A 6,205-nucleotide genomic window follows, 5' to 3' on the forward strand; every position below is an offset into this window, starting at 1 on the left:
CGGGGTCCTGTTGGAAACTAAGGGATATTAAGGCCTTCTTTTAATAGAGTACCGGACCAAAGCATTAACACTTAGTGAATACATGAACTCCTCAAACTACGGTCATCACCGGGAGTGGTCCCGATTGTTGTCACTTCGGGGTTGCCGGATCATAACACATAGTAGGTGACTATTGACTTGCAAGCTAGGATCAAGAACTCACATATATTCATGAAAACATAATAGGTTCAGATCTGAAATCATGGCACTCGTGCCCTAGTGACAAGCATTAAGCATGACAAAGTCATAGCAACATCAATCTCAGAACATAATGGATACTAGGGATCAAACCCTAACAAAACTAACTCGATTACATGATAAATCTCATCCAACCCATCACCGTCCAGCAAGCCTACGATGGGATTACTCACGCACGGCGGTGAGCATCATGAAATGGGTGATGGAGGATGGTTGATGATGACGACGGCGACGGATTCCCCTCTCCGGGGCCCCGAACGGACTCCAGATCAGCCCTCCCGATGAAGAACAGGAGGTGGCGGCGACTCCATATCGTAAAACGCGACGAATCCTTCTCTCTGATTTTTTCTCCCCGAACGTCAATATATAGAGTTGGAGTTAGGATCGAGGGTCTCCAGGGGACCCACAAGGCAGGGGGCGCGCCAAGGGGGGTAGGGCGTGCCCCCCACCCTTGTGGTCACCTGGTGGGTCCCCTCTGGTCGATTCTTTCGCCAGTATTTTTTTATTTATTTCAAAAATATTCTCCGTAAATTCTCAGGTCATTCTGAGAACTTTTATTTCTGCACAAAAATAACACCAAGGCAATTATGCTGAAAACAACGTCAGTCCGGATTAGTTCCATTCAAATCATGCAAATTAGAGTCCAAAATAAGGGCAAAAGAGTTTGGAAAAGTAGATACGATGGAGACGTATCAGTGACTTAGATATGCGATAACTAGGGCACTTCTAGATGTACCCTAGATAGGGCAAATGCCCGAAAAACTGTTTTTAAAGGCATTTTGACCGAAAAAATACAGCTCCAGCGGCTGATACGTGCAACAAATATGTTGTGGCCACATGGCTACTACAAAATAGACTGAAGCCACACGCAAACTGTCTCGCTAAAATTTTCGACCATCGCACCCACCACTATTCCGCAACTGCCGTCAGTGGGATCTCGGCCACCGCCGCCGTGAGTCTACCATCCACACCCGTCCCAGCCAACAGATGGGATCTTCACGGAACAGGAGGTTGCGCTGGCAATAAAATTCTTGAAAATATAGCGGAGGGTTTCGGTATTATAGGGAATTATGACGGTGGAATTAGGTCAACGCGGTGTAGGGGGCCCCACACGGCCAGGTAGCGCGCCCTCCCCTAGGGCAGCGGGAAAACAACGGCGTTTGTAGATCGTACCAGAGACCTCCCGCATACAGGTAAGCTGGTCTAACCAGCGTGCCAACGAGTGGGATCTAATAACATTTATCTTTTCTCATCTTTTATTCGTTATTTTTTCCTTTTTTTCGTTTTTCCTTTTTCATTTCCTGTTTTTTTCCTTCTTAGGTTCGATGAAATGTTCGCAAATACGTGAACGTTTTCTTCAAATCAATCATTTTTTTAAAAACATTCAGGAATCTTTTCAAATTTAATAAACTTTTTTCAAATTGATGAACCATTTTTCGAAATCCATGAACCTTTTTAAAATTTGATGAACTTTTTTGAAAATCGATAAACTTCTTTTTCAATCCAATGATTTTTTTTTCAAAATCCATGAAATTTTTGTGAAGTTTGATGAACTTTTTTCGAATTCGATGAACTTTTCTTTGAAAATCTTTATTTTTTTAAAAACAGTGAACTTTTTAAAAATTCGATGAAGTTTTTTCAAAATGGATGAACGTTTTTTCGAATTTGATGAACCTTTCCTTTTTTCACGAACCTTTTTCTAATTTTCAAACCTTTTTTCAGAATTCGTAGTTTTTTTGTGAATTTATTTTTCAAATAATTAATTGTGGGTATATAATATATCTCTAGAGGAAGGGGCAAATATAACTCGGTTCTGATAGGTGACAAGCTTGGCATCTCGGTCTGGTGGTTCTGGCGCTAGGTTGCTATACCGTAGGTGAAGGGTACGAGTTGCAGCTTTTGCATAATAATACCAGCAAGTTGGGTTCGAGTCTCAGTTTTTGCATAATAATACCAGTAAGTTTTTTACAGTTTTTCCTCCTCGATTGGGCCGGCCCGCTAGCTCCCCCTGCGAGCGCTGTTAGCGCCAACCGGCGCTTGTAGCGCCAACTAGGAGCTCCCGCAGCGGGGTGTCCGTGTGGGCCCCTGGTTTCTCGTCTCGATCTCTCCGGAAACTTGCCGTGTTTCTTGTTGCCTAAAAAATTCGTATTTAATCGGCAAGTGATTTTAACCTCCGTAGATATTGATTTCCTGCAAAAATAAAAAACAAGCAGAAAACATAAACTCACATTGCACACTAAATTTTAGTCCAGAAAAATAATATAAATTATTATTAAAAGTATATTAAAATGATAATATAATAGTATGAAACAATCAAAATTATAGATATATTTAAGACGTATCACTACTCACCGTCCAGATCTTGTGCTCGCCATCACCAGAGTGAGAGTGGAGAGAGAGAGAAGAGTGAACGGTGAGAGAAGGGTGATGGGACTTATGGCGGTGCTTCAGGAAACAACGTGACGTCTCGTGGGTCCCTCTCGCGTGCAGGCTCCGACATGCACGCGCTTCGAGTTCCATCGCTCAGCCTGGCCGTGGAAAGTCGGACGATTCAAGCGTTCCTCAGCCAAGCCCGAAATGTGAGTTTATGTTTTCTGCTTGTTTTTTATTTTTGCAGGAAATCAATATCTACGGAGGTTAAAATCACTTGCCGATTAAATACGAATTTTTTAGGCAACAAGAAACACGGCAAGTTTCCGGAGAGATCGAGACGAGAAACCAGGGGCCCACACGGACACCCCGCTGCGGGAGCTCCTAGTTGGCGCTACAAGCGCCGGTTGGCGCTAACAGCGCTCGCAGGGGGAGCTAGCGGGCCGGCCCAATCGAGGAGGAAAAACTGTAAAAAACTTATTATTAAAAGTATATTAAAATGATAATATAATAGTATGAAACAATCAAAATTATAGATATATTTAAGACGTATCACTACTCACCGTCCAGATCTTGTGCTCGCCATCACCAGAGTGAGAGTGGAGAGAGAGAGAAGAGTGAACGGTGAGAGAAGGGTGATGGGACTTATGGCGGTGCTTCAGGAAACAACGTGACGTCTCGTGGGTCCCTCTCGCGTGCAGGCTCCGACATGCACGCGCTTCGAGTTCCATCGCTCAGCCTGGCCGTGGAAAGTCGGACGATTCAAGCGTTCCTCAGCCAAGCCCGAAGGTTTTTTTAGAAAGGATGGCCAAGTCTTTATTGCATGGTTAAAATGTTTACAGGGATAATATCAGCATCATGAGGATGCCCCAACCATATGTGTCTCCCCAGAGGAAGAGTAATACCATACCTAACTAACCTATGAGCTTCAAAATTTGAAGATCTAGGCTCAAACATAAAATTACAAGCCGTGAAAACTCTCGAAGTTTCAGTCACCTCTCTGATAATACTCCCGTAATTGCCTCCAACACCTTGCTTGATATGTGAGATGACCTGCTTGCAATCTGCAGCAACCTGAATATGCTACAAACTCAAACCCCTCGCCAATGCTTGAGCTTCCCGACATGCCAAAGCTTCTATTGTAGCTGGATCAGTTGCTCCTCGTACAACCAGAATAGAAGACCCCAAAAAATTACCTTCCCGATCACGACATATAGCAGCAGCAGCACCCACATTGTGGTCTAGGGAAATACCCCCGTCGGCATTTATATGAAACAATCAAAATTATAGATATATTTAAGACGTATCACTACTCACCGTCCAGATCTTGTGCTCGCCATCACCAGAGTGAGAGTGGAGAGAGAGAGAAGAGTGAACGGTGAGAGAAGGGTGATGGGACTTATGGCGGTGCTACAGGAAACAACGTGACGTCTCGTGCGTCCCTCTCGCGTGCAGGCTCCGACATGCACGCGCTTCGAGTTCCATCGCTCAGCCTGGCTGTGGAAAGTCGGACGATTCAAGCGTTCCTCAGCCAAGCCCGAAGGTTTTTTTAGAAAGGATAGCCAAGTCTTTATTGCATGGTTAAAATGTTTACAGGGATAATATCAGCATCATGAGGATGCCCCAACCATATGTGTCTCCCTAGAGGAAGAGTAATACCATACCTAGCTAACCTATGAGCTTCAAAATTTGAAGATCTAGGCTCAAACATAAAACTACAAGCCGTGAAAACTCTCGAAGTTTCAGTCACCTCTCTGATAATACTCCCGTAATTGCCTCCAACACCTTGCTTGATATGTGAGATGACCTGCTTGCAATCTGAAGCAACCTGAATATGCTACAAACTCAAACCCCTCGCCAATGCTTGAGCTTCCCGACATGCCAAAGCTTCTATTGTAGCTGGATCAGTTGCTCCTCGTACAACCAGAATAGAAGACCCCAAAAAATTACCTTCCCGATCATGACATATAGCAGCAGCAGCACCCACATTGTGGTCTAGGGAAATACCCCCATCGGCATTTATTTTTGCACATCCCTCCGCCGGTAGAACCCACGCAGAGCTAGTTGCATCAGTGTTCATAATCGCATGTGAGGCTGATGGCTCCTGTAACTGATCAAGTTCAGCTATGAATCTGGTCACAAAAAGGTGTGTCGACAGTGGACTCTGGTTTAGTCCCTGATGTATAAATTTTCTTTGCGCGTACCAGACTGCCCAAAGTGTAACACCCATCTGAGTCATCTTGTCGTGACTTAGCACCTCCATCATCGAGAAAAGCCAAGCGCATGCCGTTGGTTCCCTTGTTTCAATCATATGCTCTAGCAGATCCGGATCCACCAGAGCCCACACGCATAGCGCCATGCTGCATTCGATCAAGCTATGCTTCCACGAGTCTGTCATACCACACACATAGCATCTGTCATGTGTCGACATATTTCTCTTGTTCCTGACATCTTCTGTGGGAATTGAATTATGTGCTAGTCTCCATAAGAAGTTCCTGATTTTCGCTGGTACGGCAACGTGCCAAAGCATCTCCCATGATTTTTCACTCTGAGCTATATTTGATGGGCCCGGTCGCTCGTCCAATCAATCCTCTCTCCGCTTTTTTGTAGCTACAATCATTTTGTACGCAGACCGTACCGTGAACAAACCATTCTTCCTGGTGTATGAAAATAGTACAATGTGTATGAAAAAAGTAGACATCAAAACATAAATATGAAAATTGTTAATCATGTCATTGAAAAATGTTAAATGTGTATATATAAAATTTCCTGGTGCATAAAAAATGTACAACCTGTATGAAAAAGTAGGCATAAAAAATAATATGTTTAAAAAAGTTTAATCGTGTATTTGAGAAATGTTGAAAACATGTATATATAAAATGTTTCCGGGGTATATAATAAATGTAAGATGTATATGGAAAAACTAGACATAAAAAATATAAGTTTTTGAGAATGTTAATCATGTATTTCAAACTATTAAACATGCATATAAAAAGTGTTCCTCGTGCAGTGGCGGTGCCAGAAATCCGATCATGTGCAGTCAGATGGATGCATTTAAAAGATTTTTTTGGATATTTTCTACTTGTTGTATGTTGCTTTTGTAAAAAGCTCTCTGCATCGATGGCTTCTCTTCCACGGCCAGTGACGGGAAGGGTGCTGCGGCGGCGATGGGAAGGAAGCGGCGGCGACGGGTGTTGGGGAAGGTAGCATGCAATTTCAAAAAAATTCCTACAATCACGTAAGATCTATCTAGGAGATGAATAGCAACGAGAGGGGGAGAGTGTGTCCACGTACCCTCGTAGACCGAAAGTGAAAGTGTTATGTTGAGTTAACACGGTTGATGTAGTCGAACGTCTTCACGATCCAACCGATCCAAGTACCGAACGTAGGGCACCTCCGTGTTCAGCACACGTTCAGCTCGATGACGTCCCTCGAACTCTTGATCCAGTAGAGGGTCGAGGGAGAGTTCCGTCAGCACGACGGCGTGGCGACGGTGTTGGTGATGTGATCCATGCAGGGCTTCGCCTAAGCACTACGACGCTATGACCGGAGGAGTAAACTGTGGAGGGGGGCACCGCACACGGCTAAGAAACAACTG

This window comes from Triticum aestivum, chromosome 5D (genome assembly GCF_018294505.1).
Source record: "Triticum aestivum cultivar Chinese Spring chromosome 5D, IWGSC CS RefSeq v2.1, whole genome shotgun sequence".
In the NCBI taxonomy this organism is placed as follows: domain Eukaryota; kingdom Viridiplantae; phylum Streptophyta; class Magnoliopsida; order Poales; family Poaceae; genus Triticum; species Triticum aestivum.